The 16414-nt window shown below is 46.6% G+C and overlaps 1 protein-coding gene across 2 annotated transcripts in view; it reads left to right on the top strand.

Moving 5' to 3' along the window:
- Positions 1-16414, top strand: part of FGF13 (fibroblast growth factor 13) — a 503531-nt gene that overhangs the window by 279089 nt on the left and 208028 nt on the right. Inside the window, exon 1 of one of the 2 annotated variants that reach the window (XM_079910299.1) lies at positions 2500-2660. The exons of the other annotated variant lie outside the window; for it this stretch is intronic. The gene's annotated coding sequence lies outside the window, so the exon portion shown is untranslated. Of the gene's footprint in view, positions 1-2499; positions 2661-16414 lie in introns of those variants that run through there. 2 annotated transcript variants of the gene reach the window in all.

Genomic DNA, 16414 nt, shown 5'->3' with positions numbered 1-16414 from the left:
GATGAGAGCACGGGCAGGGACCAATGTGGTGGGCATGGGGTGAGCGAGGGGGAGAGGGATGTGAGGTGAGGATAGACAGGTCGCCAGGGAGCTGGCTGGCCCACGGTAAGAAGCTTTGTTGACCAGGTATCTGGTTGATGTTTGGCAGGTGTAGTGGACACTGTTGGTGCCCTGCCCACATTCCCTTTACCAGCCGTGTGTACCTCTCCCTACGCTGCTGGGAGTGTTGGTTGCTGAGGCTCATAGTTGCCCCCTTCTCTGTAGCAGGAGGCCTCTCGCCCAAGGGGTGTTGCGTCCTCGTCCCTGGGGGCAGCCCACAGCCAATGACACTTTCAACCCCTTTGCCTGAAGGTGGGACCAACCCCATGGTGCCATTTGTGGTCCAGGACACCTTGCGGGATCAAGTTAGAGCTAGTCTCTGGCTGAGACCACAGCCTTGCTTAGGGCCCTCCCCTGCCCTCTCCTGCCTACTCCCTTCTCCCCCCAGAGAATCCCTGTCTCAGGCTCTGCTTCCAGGGAACCGAACCGAAAACAACCAACTTTCAGCAACATAATTTCAGAAAGTTACTATGCTCTATTCTTCTCCTCAGAGTTCGACTTTGTGTTGTATTTTATTGAAGTGGGCACCCCGGACGGTGAGGCAGATCTTTCAAGCCAGTCTCCACTGCCTTCCATTTTCTTTAGGAGTCAGGAGAGAGATCTGTGAGCTAGATGGCACTAGAGGTGACATTATTGACATCTGGGCCTGTCTCTCTAATTCTGCTCCTCAGCGGAGGAGGGCGTTTTCACTAGGGTCTTGATGGGATTGTGTTACAATGACTGACTTGCTTTTACATGGCTGAGTGAATCCACAGGAGGGTCCCTTTCGATGCCTCACTCTAGTTACTTGGAATCCTAGTCAGTACATATTGACTTCCTGCAGTCTGGCAATTATGTGTGAGTGGATATAGTATAGTATAGAATATAGTCCTTTCGTGAGAAACGGCAGTGTTTTGCACATCTTTTGTCTAACTGCAGCCTCTTCTTCCTGTCATCTACTTTAGGAACGGGAAAGAAGCTGTGGCTGGAAAATCTGCACCCATCTCAAAACTAGCAGGCGATAAATTTGCCTTTTCCCCATTTCTCACTAGCGTGGGCAAAACTGACTTGGTTATCAGGGCCAAGGTTTAGAGAACGACTGTTTTGGGTAACAAGTGTCTGGTTATAAGTATGACTTTTAGCAGTGAGTGTGAGAAAACTCCAACTGAAGGCTGTCTCTTGCTTGGGCTGTGAATGAACAAAGCCAAGTTCTTGAAGGGCCTCTCCGACTCTGAGGTTCCCCACTCCCTGCTCTCAACATAGGATTTGCCCGTGGTCCTGAGGACATTTGGTCCCCCTTTCACAGAGCCACTCCTAAGGTCTGAGGCCAGTGCAAGTCACATTGTATAAGATACTTCGGGATTCTTTGGGATCTCTGTAACACAGATCCATCCAGACCCTAGTGAAAATGCTCTCCTCTGCTGAGGAACAGAATTAGAGAGACAGGCCCAGGTATCAGTAATGTCACCTGTAGTGCCATCTAGCTCACATATCTCTCTCCTGACTCCTGAAGACAACGGAAGGCAGTGGAGACTGGCTTGAATGACCTGCCTCACCATCTGGGGTGCCTAGTTCAATCAAATATAGCCCAAAGTCGACCTTTGAGGAGAAAAATAGCGTATATTAGTTTTTTTTAATTGCGTTGTTGAAAGTTGGTTGTCTTAAGTTTGCTTCCCTAGAAGCAAATCCTGGGACAGGGATTCTTTGGGGGAGAAGGGAGTAGGCAGGAGAGGTCAGGGGAGGGCGCGAACCAAGCAAGGCTGTGGTCTCAGCCAGACACTAGCTCTAACCGGATCCCCATGTATTCAGGCCCCTTTGCCCAGCTCAGTCTTCCCCCAACATATTCACCTAGAGTCGTTCAGCTGGTGTCAGCTGCCCTCTCTGACACCTTAGTTAATACTACCCTGTGGAGTAGGCAGAGGAGGTACAGTTGTTCCCACTTTGCAAATGAAGCGGTAAAGATTCGGAGACTTAAGTGACTCACCAAGATCACAAAAGCTAGTGAGCCACAGAGTCAGAGACAGACCGCAGGTCTTCTAACTGCTGTGCCTTTCCAGTGTTATGAAAAGGCAATGACTTATTTTTGGCATTCTCTTAAATGGTCATTCTACTGCCTGGTGACATGGGGATGCCAGTGCCTCTCTCCGTTTTAGTCAAGCCAGATCTTTGTTTTCTCCAAGTAACGTGCTCTCCTCGTTAAAGCCTCCTAGTGGCTGCCTGTGCTTCCCGCGGAGTGCTTCTGTAAGCCTTGAGCTTCTGAATTCTGGGTTGTTCCTGGGCCTCATTTTACATCACTTGCACAGCCACTCATGCCCTTGTCCAGCTCCATTATCTGGCAGCATATTTGTCGCTCTGGTTTATTGCCTTGGCTCCTGATTGGTTAGTTCTGAGACACGTCATCAGTGAGCGCCATGCTCTGCTGTGTAGGATGCTGATGCAGACTCCAGAGAACTGGTCTCAGGGCTGCCTCTGCTCCGACTACTCCCCCAGGATTTGGCGTAAGAAAACAAACAGATAAACAGACAGACCTCCCAACCCTCCTCAGTATGTTTGGATCAGCTCGCTTTCAGTTCAACCGCAAGGTAAAAGTTTTAGACGGGGGGGGCAGGTGCTGAAATGGGGTGGGGGGTAGGGTAAACCTCTGTCCTATGGAGAAGCTGGTTGGCTGTGGCTTTTACTTTTTCTTCTGTAGAAGAAAATAGAACTTTCTCAATGATTCAGAGCATACAAGGGGGCAGGGTCCTCTCTTGCCATTATTTTAAAGATGGCCAAAGGGAAGCAATTCAGTTACCGGCGTTGACCGAGCCCCTATTCTGGGTCCGGTAGGAAAGTTTCTAGGGACCTTGTTCCGTATGACGTTAATGGGCTGTCTTTGTGGCTGATCACGCCCAAGATAGGGGGACTCGCCGGAAGTGCAGAAGGAGGGAAGCTGACAGGCTTTCGCAGACACTGTACGGCCTCTGTTTCCAGTGGTGGGGCTGGCTCCCGTGGAGTCATCTGCCCTCCCTCACTCCATTCTCCTTATGCCTGGGGTTGTGCCTGGGTAACATGCTTGGCCAGGCAGGGCCTGAAACCCTCACCTCACGTTTACCCGTGTTGTGTATGAAGTGGCCGAGCTGAGTCACTACAGGCCCTGAGGTGAAACGGGGTGTGTGAGAGAAGCCCAACCCTCCTCTACGTTGTTTCCAGGGCACCTGCAGGTTGGCACTAGGCCCCATCCAGCAGGAGAAAGGAAGCCTGGCCTGGGCAAAACAGCCTTTGTAAACCACCCGCCTGGGCTTGGGCGGTCCTGCAGGGCATCGAGCTCAGGAGGCCTCCCACCGCCCCTCCCACCCCAAATGCTGAGTGACGCGTGTGCCACCGCGTGACAGCATTCCCACGTTGGGGTTACAGACGCCCGCCTGTGTTTAGATTCATGCCAAACCCAGGGGGCACAGCTACTTATAATTTTCTTGCCAAAACATGGAAAAAATTAGGGGTTTGTTTCCTTTTAATTCAATGAGGAAAAGTACTACCATCTCCTCCAGCAGCTGAGTATGAGCAAGTACTGATGACATCTTTGTGTTTCCCCCTGGAAGTATAGTTCAGCCTGTTTTGGGGGGGACCCCTTCTACTCTTTTTGTTGTTGTTATTTCTGAATTCCAATTCAAGAAGGAAAATTTAAAAAGTTGTCTGGAGGAACTTGCTCTCAAGGGCCAGTGCTGGCAAACCTTAATTGAATAATCCCTGTCTAAGGGTGTTTCCTTGCAGGGTTGCGTCTGTGTCTGCCACCGGCCCACAGTGGGCCTAGGTCACAAGGTTTTCTGCTTGTACACGTGCATGCATGGTGTCTAGCGTGGTACCTCAAGGAAAGAAATGTCTCTTATCACATCAACATACCCCGCGCACATACACCTTCTCCTTCTGAAGAGCTGCGTAAGACGAGACGAAAAGAAGCTGAGATCGATTCATGCACCTGTTAACCTCATGTAAACATTCATTGGCTTGCTCATCTCTGTATGTCTCAGAGTCTAGCACAGATCTGATGTGCAGTAGATGCTGAATAAATGGGTATGCTAATGAGCTTATTGAACCTAAGAAATGTATCTGTGTATTAGATGCCGGCTTTAGGATCAGGGACCTGGTTGTGTTCCTAATTCTAGCATATATTTTCTGGGTAACCTTAAGCACATAACTCCTAGAGCCTCAGCTTCCCTCCTTATAGCAATCAGGATAATATCAATGCTGGCCTTGTTTATTTCACAGAGTCGTTAGGTAGATCAAAATTAAATAAAAATGAAGGACTATATGAAAATGTACTTTCGGAACTGAAATGCTAAACACATCGAGCTGGTTACTAGTCTACTGGTCACACATGGTATTGAGTTTGCGTCTCGTCTGTATAATCATGATAACAACACTCTGTTTTTCACTCACTGCATTAAAACATTTTGATAGCACGCAAGAGAAATGATGCTGATTATTGACAAATTTCATTTAGGATAATCACCTCTGAGCAAGGAGAGCACAGAATTATGTTGAAGTGTTGAATTTAACCTTTTCCAGTGTGTATAAACACATGGTTATAAAATATGGAATGAAATACAAAATATCTTCCCATCAACTAAAAATTCACTCTGTCATAACACTGAAAGAGTTGGAGGAAAGGTTCCAACTCCACAGACCCAATGTACTTGCCCAGGGCACTGGGGACACATGCAGAGCAGAATGATGGAGAAAACACTGAAACCCACAATTGTTAGATTTATGGTTGGGCTAGATCAGTTTCAGATATGGAAAAAGAGGAAGTAAAATAGTGGGTCATCAGTTGGGAGGAAGGAGACAGACTGGGACATGAAGGTGGGCAGCTCATGTCCTGCGATCTCGGAATGGGTCTGCCTTTTGATTTTTTTCTCTTTCTTTTCTTTTCTTTTTTTTTTTGGTTAATGTATGTATGGGCTTTTCCAAATCTAGCAATCTGGCAAGACACATTGATAAAAATGATCACATAAGAAGAGTGCCTGGGACCTAATAAGCATTCAGGAAGCAGTAGCTGCTGTCGTCACAATAATGTCTGACCAAATATCTGGGCACCCTATGGCCCAGTCAAGGAGACACATAAAATTAACCATTACAGTACTCTTCAATAATCACAGGCCCTTCTCCCTGACAAGCGGGGCTAATCCAATTATCATGGCAACAGGACTCAAAGAGCTCCTGCTTTACCCCGTGAGCTGAGGGGCCTTCCTCAGCCTGTTTCCTGCAGCCATTGCTGGGGCGTGTTACAAGTTTGCTCACAGCAGTATGCTTCTGGCGAGCTTCTGGGGGAAGAAAAGTAAACTGGACTTGCTCAGGGGCAAAGAGGCAAAGATGAAGCCAGGAGCAGAGGCAGGAGGCCTCCCCTGGCTGGAGATTCCCAGCTCGGCATTCTTACTGCCTCTTCTGCTTCACTTTGCCACTTCCTCCGTTATTTCCAATCACCCTAAATATGGATGTCAGCATAAAAGCCATGTTCCTCTTGTGCTCATCAGAAGGGGCTCCCAAAGTTCCATGTAGAACAGAGGAAAGTCTAAAACAGCCTGCAGGAAAAGGCTGGCAATCCACAGTACCCTGTGGTTCAGTCCATCATTGCTGCTTCCTACATCCGACTGGGACCCACCCTGCTCTCAGCCCAAAATGTTTTTTCCAGGTTGCCATAGCTTGACCTGAGGATCTCTTTGCCAACTAGGGACTGACTGCCTCAGAGGTGATGTCTCAAGCTTCTGAGACTATCTCACATGCCCTGAGCTTGTCTTTGAGAAGTTGTCAGTTAAACAAGTGTTAGATAGAGACATTGGGAGAGGAAAGAAGAAAGAATTGCTCTCTAGATATCTGTGGAAGGTTACCGATTGCAGTTCTGCATTTCATGGGACCTCTACCTCTTCCACCACTCAGCAACTAAATGCCTAATTGGCTGGGAGAGGATTTATGTGGAACATTTTGCCCTGGCTTTCTTCGGTGCAATCTCGAACTCCACTTAACTCTCCATTAGGAAGGAAGCAGAAGGCCCTCTCTGGTATGAGAACTGGGAAATGTTTCCACGCCCCAGCTGACATTTTTCAAGCTTGTGCAGTGTGGCGTGTTTCAATTTCTTGATGGTGCCAACAGACCCTCTTCAAATGACTGGGTTTCTCTGTATGAGTCTAATTAATGCAAATACTGGAGGCACGTCAAAGGGACTAACTGGCTCCTAGGCTGGGCTAGGTGTCCAGGCGCTTCGGTTCTAAGGTTGTTTCCCACCCTTCCCCTCTCCCACTAGCACTTGAAGTGTTAGATTGGTTTGGTGGAATCTTTGACATAATGACAGAAGAAAATAGATTGATGGAAGAGAAACAAGAACGGTGTAAAGGATCAAAATAATCGATTTCTCAAGAATGTTGTTTTGCAAACTGCCCATCCTCATCTCCATCGCTGCCATTAATACTTTCCTGCTGTGTGAACGTTTGCTGGGTCCCAGGCTGTGTCGGCACATTTAGTACAGTGACATGGTGCAGGAGAGAGCTAAGTGTGAGGAGACTTCTCTCCTAGGCTGAAAGGAGAGACTTTCCCCTTTGGGAAGTGTATATTCCCTGGAATTACCATTTTCGAAGGGCATCTATATTAAGCAGCATCGTTAGATGCTGCATGATGTTAGCCATTATACTTCTGTTCATAAAAGTTTATATTCCTAGAGTATGTACCCAGAATAAAACCACTTCTTCCTGCCTATACCACCAAGTCAACCCTTGCCTGCATCGTAGCAGTGGCCTCCTAACCAGTTTCTCTACTTCTGTCCTTCTCCTCTGAAGTCTGTTCTTTATATAGTGGCAAGAATGAGCTGTGGATCACATGAGCCAGATCCCATCACTCTCCTGCCTGAATCCATCCAGTGGTTCCCCACCACTCAGAATTGAAGCCAGAGGTATTAACACGGCCTAGTGAGCAGGCTTCCTGTTGCTTTTCTGACCTCACCTCCTCCCACTCTCCCCTTCAGTCTTTGACTTCCAGCCACATTGGCTTTCTTCATTTTCTTAAAAAAAAAATACACAAAACAGCGAGTCCTACTCTTCCCTCAGGATCTGAGCATTTTTGATCCCTCTGCTGGGAACACTTGTCTCCTGGATATCGCCATGGCACTTCACTCAGGCCTCTGCTCTGACGTCTCCTTGCCTTGCCCTAAAGGGAAGCTAACTGACGTGGCAGGAGCTTAACTTGTAAAAGTTTATTTCTTACGTACATGGGTCTAGCGGCAATTCCGAGCCCCTGCCTTCCCTTGAGTGACTCAGAGACCCTTGGAAGTCTCATCTTCCTGATTTATTTACTCTCTCTTTACCCCTCAGCTCCACTCCAAATGTATAAACTCCATGAGGGCGAGGGTTTTTCTCTCCATTTTTTTTCCTGTATACTGTATACATTGAATAGTGCCTGGTATATTCCCAATAAATACTTGTTGAAAGAATATTGAAAGGTAGTATTATGAGAGGCAGTGGAAAATAAAAAGGCCAAAGGAAGCATCTTTGTGCATATGTTTTCTTCTGAGGCTGAAGATGATGAAGATATGTCAGTTCTACATAATGATATTTGATTATTGTTATTAAATTACCTGTTGAAGGCTTATGAGCTGTAGAACCTAGTTAGGTTTTCAGCATTAAGCATTGTATATTGTATTAGTTTTCTGCTGCCCTAACAAAATACCACAATCTAGGTGGCTTAAGCAATGCAAATGTATTACCTTACAGTCCTGGAGGTCAGAAGTCAGACACGCATCGCACCAAGCTAAGACCTTAGTCTTGGCGTGGCTTGGCTTGGCTGTATTTCCTTCTGGAGGCTCTAAAGGAGGATCTATTCCCTTCTCATTTTGGTTGTTAGCGCTATCAGTTCCTGGTAGGACAGAGATCCCTGTCCCCTTGCTAGCTGTCAACTGAGGACTGTTCCCAGCTGCTAGAAGCTTCGTGTATTCCTTGGTCCTGGCCTCCTTCAGGCCAGTGTTTAAAGCCAGCAACATCCTGTTGAGTCCTTTCACACTTTTACTCTGGCCTGTCTCTGCTTCCTTCTCATCTCCGTGACCGAGACTTCTCTCTTTTGATTTTAAGAGCTCATATGATTACATTGCACCCACCTGGATAATCGTTGTAACGGTCAGCTTATTAGTAACCCTCATGACATCTGTAACCTTCAGGTAACATATGCACAGGTTCCAGGGACTAGGGTGTGGGCATCTTTGAGGGGCTATTGTTCTGCCTACCATGGATATAAAATCAAGTGTAAGATACGGCATAGTGAGTAAGAGTAAAGGCTCTGGAGACATGAAGACCTGGGTTTGAATCCCAGCTTTCATCTTGATGCTGGGTTCCTCTGGATATGTTTCTTAGCCTCTCTGACATTCAGGTTCCTCTGTGCCAACAGGGGACAATAATGACACCTGCCTTATGGGATTGTCGTGGATATTGGAAATATGTGAAAGTGTGTATACACACCAGGCACTCTACTTCACTCCTTTCAAAAATATGATGTGAGTATCGAATGGATGAACAACAAGGTCCTACTGTATAGCACAGGGAACTGTATTCAATATCCTGTGATAAACCGTAATGGAAAAGAATATGAAAAGGATATATAAATATAACTGAATCTCTTTGCTCTACAACAGAAATTAACACAATATTGTAAATCAACTATACTTCAATAAAAAAGAAGAAAAATGCAACTTTGCAATTTTGTAATAACTTCTTTAAAAAAATATGTGACTATTCCTAGTGTCCTAAACGGGAGCACCACTTCCAGCTTTGAACCCACCTCAGAAGACCTTACCTTTAATAGGATTAAGGAGTGCTCTTTTGCTAAAACCTCACTTAACCAGCTGGGTTTGTAGGGAATGAGGGGGAAGTTTTATTTAAGTGTTCATGATTCATTTACGCCTAAATCATTAAATGCTATTTTAAGGACACTTAATGGCTCGAGGCTTTTCAAACATTCATAATGCCTCTTTTCTTGAACAGAAATGCTGCCAAGAGTAAACAAAGGCAAATACCATTAGCTTTGAAATTTTTCAAAAACAATTTAGAGTAGGTTCTAACCTGGCGCACTATATTCTTCCATCTGTGATCCCTGCAGGGACAGGCCTGCTCAGCAGAAACACCAGCTCTGTTTATTGAATGAGGAGTTAGAAACTGTTTCAGGCCTGAGTGCAGAGAACAGCACTCATTTTACTGGAATATTTCTGTTTGAGAATTCTTTTCTGGATTTCAGCTGTTGTAATTGGGAATTTTGTTCTAAAGCTTTTCATTAGCTAAAAAGTTCAACTCTTTTAACTATCTTAAGGGGGAAGAATTCTTTCACAGAATATAGGTGAGAACTGCATTTCCTGGAGGTTTTGAAGACCATTTGAGCTTGCATATAAATGAATTTGATGTTGTGGCCAAATTGAACTAACTGCCTTTTTTTCCCCCCCTAATTTATTTATTTATTTATTTATTTTGGGCTGTGTTGGGTCTTCGTTTCTGTGCGAGGGCTTTCTCTAGTTGTGGCGAGCAGGGACCACTCTTCATCGCGGTGCGTGGGCCTCTCACTGTCGCGGCCTCTCTTGTTGCGGAGCACAGGCTCCAGACGCGCAGGCTCAGTAGTTGTGGCTCACGGGCCTAGCTGCTCCGCGGGATGTGGGATCTTCCCAGACCAGGGCTCGAACCCGTGTCCCCTGCATCGGCAGACAGATTCTCAACCACTGCGCCACCAGGGAAGCCCCCAAACTGCCTTTTTTTAAACATTTTTATTTTATATTGGAGTGTAGTTGATTAACAATGTTGTGTTAGTTTCAGGTGTACAGCAAAGTCATTCAGTTATACATATACATGTATCTATTCTTTTTCAAGTTCTTTTCCCTTTTAGGTTATTATGGAATATTGAGCAGAGTTCCCTATGCTATACAGTAGGTCCTTGTTGGTTATCTATTTTAAGTATAGCAGTGTGTACATGTCAATCCCAACCTCCCAGTCTATCCCCCCCCAGTTCCTGCCTGGTAACCGTAAGTTGGGTCTCTAAGTCTGTGAGTCTGTTTCTGTTTTGTAAATAAGTTCATTTGTATCATGTTTTGAACTAAATGTCTTCTGATGAGCTTGAGTGCAGCTTGCGATTAACTAGGGAGGGAAAGATTTAACCAGAGCATCGTTTAAATGAAGTAAGACATGCCAGGGCTCACGTCCTGATCAGTTGAAAGAGCCTTCTCCCCTCTCTTTTCTGGGGCCTTCTTTCCCCCTTTACTGCTTCTCAATCCACTCACACAGCCATACTATGTTGAATGCCAGGTAGCACAAAGCCACAATGATACATGCATACTTTATAGTTTTTGAGAAAGGGTTTTTATAGATCAGCCCATATATTGGTATTTACTTCATGGTTCCTCCCAAAAGTTTAGTCAAGATGGGCTGCTAATGTACTTGAGTGAACTTTCTTCAATGTCGCTGGGGCTGGAAGGACACATCAGTAAGTGATAGAAGCACATGTGCTCATGGAACAGTGGCAGGAAGAGGAAGTAAGAGAACTCTGCTTGCTTGAAAGTGAGGGTAGTATTTCGTAACTGATGAAGTAAAATGAGTTTGCTGCGTAGATACCTTTTTGGGGGGACATGGAGATGTAGAGGTGACTTTGATGGTACTGATCACTCTCCCAATCATATAATTTTTTGTGTGTGTGTGTGGTACGCGGGCCTCACTGTTGTGGCCTCTCCCGTTGCGGAGCACAGGCTCCGGACGCGCACATGGCTCACGGGCCCAGCCGCTACACGGCATGTGGGATCCTCCCAGTCCGGGGCACGAACTCGTGTGCCCTGCATCGGCAGGCGGACTCTCAACCACTGCGCTACCAGGGAAGCCCCAGTCATATAATTTTTAAGCAACATTACAATATAATTTTCCAGTCACTGTCACCAGGACTGAGAAATTTCTGGCTGTCAGCAGAGCCTATGAGGTGGGGTTTCCTGGGCTCTCGAGACATCTCAGGAGATTTGGAGCAACCATGAGATTTGTATTAGAGCTTAGCTTTCAAAACATGAAATAAAAATGTGAAGGAGGGCTTCCCTGGTGGCGCAGTGGTTGAGAGTCCGCCTGCCGATGCAGGGGATGCGGGTTCGTGCCCTGGTCCGGGAAGATCCCACGTGCCGCGGAGCGGCTGGGCCCGTGAGCCATGGCCGCTGAGCCTGCGTGTTGGAGCCTGTGCTCCGCAACGGGAGAGGCCACAACAGTGAGAGGCCCGCGTACCGCAAAAAAAAAAAAAAAAAAAGTGAAGGAAATAGTGATCATGCGTATTGCAGGCCTCTTCTAGCATGCCGTCCATGTGAAGAAGTATGGTGACAATGAACACATTTTCTAGAAAGACGGGTGTAATGCTTGAGGGTGCACTCTCTAGTATGTAGGTGACGAAACCTCATTCCTCTGAGATTTAATGCTCTAAAAATGGAAAAGATTGATAGGAGAAAATAGGCTTTCTATAGCAATTTAGCCTGTGATGTTGCCCAAGAAAGGTCTTAAGATCAAAGATTTCAGGCGAGAACGTTTCTGTGAGTAGCTATGACATCATTTTGTGAGCCTAACCGGAGCTCCTGTACTAATAGTTATTAAAGACAAAGGCATGTCTCTAGCCTCAGACACACACACACACACACACACACACACACACACCACACACCACACACCACACACACACACACACACACACACACACAGCAGAGCTGGCTGGAACAGCATGCTGCGGGCAGTCCCCTTAGTTTACTGTGTCTGAAGACAAAGGCCGCTTACAAAATGGTGCCAGTGGCTTCCATCATTATGCACGGAGGAAGAGGCAAAATTTGGTGGAAAAGCCATACCTAGAATCAATCTATAAGTAATCTTTAAAGGCTGCCCAGATATTTCAGCCCCTAGGACATCGTGGCCAGAAGCACTCTGTATTAAAAAAACAAAATAAGTGAGACCAAATAAAACTTTTCAGTGAAGCCAGTCATAATGAAACATTTTCAAGAAATTCCAGATGGCATTCTCGAAGAAATACCATTTGTCAGTCAGTTTATTACTCTTTGAGCAGTACAGCCGTCTTTTTCTCCTGTGGGTCATTCTCCATACTTTGGTTAGAAAACTAACATGAGGGCCGTGTGAAGCCTTGTCTGGACCAGCTAGAAAGTAGTCTGGACCAGCTAGAAAGTAGGTGGTTGGCATTTGTTTTCTTGAGAAAGTCACTTTCATGTTAAATAGGATTCAGCCTCCGTTAATGCTTAGGGAGTACTTAGTACATGTGGAGTAACTATCAAAGGCTAGACATTGTGCTGGATGGTTCCATCCAAGTATCTCTTTTAATTTTAAAAACAACCTTGTTAGGAGTTAAACTCTGATTCAGTTGGATCGTCTGTAAAAGGTGGGAAATTGACGGGCCCAAGGTTATGCAGTAGGTGGCAGAGGTCTCCCAAGTTCAGTGCTCCTTTTTCTACCCTGTGGCTGGGTTTCCAGGAATATACATTTAATTGCCACCCAAATAGTTGTTTGGCCTCAAGGGAAAAGGGAATGAACCCATACTGAGGGCCGACTGCATGACCATCTGCCAGCCACTGTTCTAGGCGTATTTCAGTCTTTAATATGACTAGCAGTCCCCTCAGAACCTTGTGAAAATACAGATTCTGACTCTGTGGGTCTAGACTTGGCAGGGATGCGGGGCTGCATGTCTAACAAGCTCCCAGGCGATACCCATGCTGCTGGTCCAGGGTCCTGACTTCAAAATAGCTATCAGACTATTTTATGGGTTCAAAGAGGAGACAGGACTTGCCCAAGGTCACACTGTCGAGACCACTTTCGGTCTCAGAACTGGGATTTTTTTTAAAAAATTGATTGTTTTTTTAATCGAAGTAGAGTTGATTTACAATGCTCTGGCAATCTCTGCTGTACAGCCAAGTGACTGAGTTATTCACATATAGACACTGTGTTTTCATATTCTTTTCCATTATGGTTTATCACCGGATATTGAATGTTTCCCTGCGTTGTGCAGTAGGACCTTGTTGTTTCTCCATACTGTATATAATAGTTTACATCTGCTAATCCCAAGCAGACTTGTGGTTGCCAAGAGAGAGGGAGGTGGGGGAGGGGAGAACTGGGAGTTTGGGATTAGAAGTGGGATTTGAACCAGGACTGGTGGATTATGACGCCTTTGCCAGTACCTCGTTTTTCATTCCCTTAGGCTTTTAAACCTTCCTCCTTGAGAGAGCCATTTGTATTCCATATTTAATTAAGGGGCTTAGAACTCTGAAGTTGTAGTATCTCCTAGAGCGCTTCCTTCTTTGTTCAGGAAAACATCTTTGCAGTTAATTGTGCTTACATTTGCGGCCTTAATTTTTCTCTTGCTCCTTTGATTAGACACACTGGTTCCACCCTAGCTGCACCTTAGAACCACCTGGGGAGCTTGACTACCAAGGTCCACACCCCGCTGCAAGACCAATTAAAGGAGAATTTCTGGAGGTGGGGCCCGGGCATGGGCATGTTATGAAAGCTCCCTGCGTGGTCCTGATTCTGTAGCTAGGGTGGAGAGCCCCTCAATTACAGGGTTCAAGGGAGCAATTTCTGGAAAATGTAATGCAAACCTCCTTTTTTTGTGATGTCATAAAAGAAGGACTAGTGTATTTATTGAGCCAGTCACCAACAAGGTTCCCGATGAATTCTTGGTACCATTTTGTTTTGTGACCATGAGCTTGGACTGCACTGTGGTTCAAGTTGGGGCACATGTGAAGTTTGCAGTGGCTCTGGGTGACCTTGAGGGTGAGATACAGCATCACAGACTGGCTTCAGGGCCAAGACACCTGTTCTCACCAACCCAAGACGTTGACCTTGAAGGGTATTAATAAGAAGAGAGCTTGCTTTGACTCACTGCAACAAAACTGGCTAGTGAGGAGATAGTCATATTGAAACACAACAAAAACACAGGGCAGGGGTGGGTTAATGCTGTGGTAGAACTATGGACAAACCACAGGGGCTGAGTGCTCAGGCTGGAACGGACCGGCTGCGGGGAGATATGAGCTGCTGTAGAGTTTTACGCAGTGAATAGCACCACTGCCCGAGGGGACGTGGCCGCTGTTGGCTGAGGTGTGCAAAGAAATGGAAATACAGTTGATCCTTGAACAGCATGGATTTGAACTGCCAGGGTCCACTTACATGTGGGATTTTTGTTCACTAATAAATACTACAGGACCACGTGATCCGTGGTTGGCTGTATCCGCAGATGCGGAACCACGGGTATGGAGGAACCGTGGAGAGGGAGGGCTGACTACAAGTTATACGTGGATTTTCAGCTGCATGGAGGTTTGGCACCCCTAACCCTGCATCTTTTTCAAGGGTCAACTGTAGCAAGATAATCAGGCGCCAGAGCCCACCCTCCAAAGATGAGAGAGGAATTTTCACTGGAGAAAGCAAGGAATGGCTTAAAACAGTCATTCTTAACTCTAGCTGTGCAGTCGAATCACCCGAGGAGCTTGGAAGCCCGCCAGTGCTCTGGCCTCAGGCTGGAGATTCTAGTGTAATTGATCTGGGGTGGCACCACGGGTACTTCAGTTTTTAGAGTTCCCCAGGTGACGCTAAGGCTCAACCCCAGCTGAGAACCACTGGTATGGATTATGTTTGTTCCTGGCGGAGAATGCAGACGGCAGAGGTAGCTGGAGCAGGTAAAACGAACAGCTGGGGCAATCGTACTCCCAGTGTGATCCCTGACCAGCAGCGGCAGCACTTGGGAACTTGTTAGAAATGACAATACTCACACCCACCCCAGAACGCCTCCATCAGAAACTCTAGTGGAGGACTTCCCTGGTGGCACAGTGGTTAAAAATCCGCCTGCCAATGCAGGGGACACGGGTTTGATCCCTGGTCCAGGAAGATCCCATATGCCGTGGGGCAACTAAGCCCGTGTGCCACAACTACTGAGCCACAACTTCTGAAGCCCACGCGCCTCGAGCTTGTGCTCTGCAACAAGAGAAGCCACTGCAATGAGAAGCCCGCGCACCACAACAAAGAATAGCCCCTGCTCGCCGCAACTAGAGAAAGCCCGCGTGCAGCAACGAAGACCCAATGCAGCCAAAAATAAATAAAATACAATAAATTAATTAAAAACAAGCAACTCTAGTGGAGGGGGCCCAGCAGTCTGTGTCTTAACAAGCCTTGCAGTGCACTATGATGGATACTTCAGTTTCGCTTGGACTTGAGCAGGGTGCATGGGAGAGGAATGCAATGACATCCGGCTAGAAAACTTGAAAGTAATGGGCTGGTATCAGCTCTCTGAACAGTATACTGAGATGTGTTAGCAGCAGCCAGTGTTCTAAGGTGGAATGTATTTCTTGGCATTTCTTTCTCACATGCTTGAAATGGCAGTAGGGACAAAACCTATGTCATTCCTGCTGGGGCAGGGGACTTCTGAAAGCACACTCTGCTCTGCTAGAGGAAGCTGCCGCTTTTCCTCTTAAGGGAGTCATTTCTGTCTTCAGTAGGGATGTGCATCCTTCCTGGTGACATGGGCCCTTTGATGATGAGAATGCCAGTCTTCAAGGAAGCTCCTTAGATAAGGCCACAGAGAGTTGCTCTGTCTCCTTGCTTCTCATCCCCATTTGAGCAGGGTCTTTGGTAGCCTGTGCCCTGTCTGTTATTCACAGCACGTGCCTGAAGTTACTCCCCTAGAGTTGAACAATGCCATTGGTGCTGCTCTGTGTCGTCACTCACTAGAGAAAGCCTTTGCACTGGGCTGAGTAAGGACCCCACTGGTGTGTAGCCGTAGTGCTTTCCATCTTGTTAGGGGCTTTCTGTTACCCGGCTCATTGGCATGCTCACTAGCGCATTTTCCTCGCTCTTTGGTCTGGACTGTGTGGGCCAAACTCCCCTGAATAGAAGAGCTGAGTCCCTGCAAGATGCTGAGCATCTCCGAAGATCACAAAGGGGCTTCCAGGATTGGTACGACTGCTTTACAGAGAGGTTTATAGAACACAGGGGGCTTACCTGTCATCAAGTCTAGTGATTCTCAACTAAGATGATTTTGCTCTCATCCCACTGGTAAAGGGGGATTTGACAGTATCTGGAGACCTCTTTGGTTGTCACAAGTTGAACAGGGATGCTACTGGCATCTACTGGGTAGAGGTCAGGGATCCTATTAAGCATCCTACAGTGCACAGAACAGCCTCTCAGAACAAGGAATTATCCAGCCCCAGGTGTCAAAGTGCTAACGTTGCGCTACCCTGGCCTAGTCCACATGACTTATTTTTGAAATGAGAAAACTGAGGCTCAGAGATCTGACCTGGCATTCCAGAGGTCACCCGGGAAGTCAGCTGTGACTC

The sequence above is a fragment of the Stenella coeruleoalba genome (assembly GCF_951394435.1).
Source record: "Stenella coeruleoalba genome assembly, chromosome: X".
NCBI lineage: Eukaryota > Metazoa > Chordata > Mammalia > Artiodactyla > Delphinidae > Stenella > Stenella coeruleoalba.
This window is presented reverse-complemented; position numbering and strand designations above follow the sequence as displayed.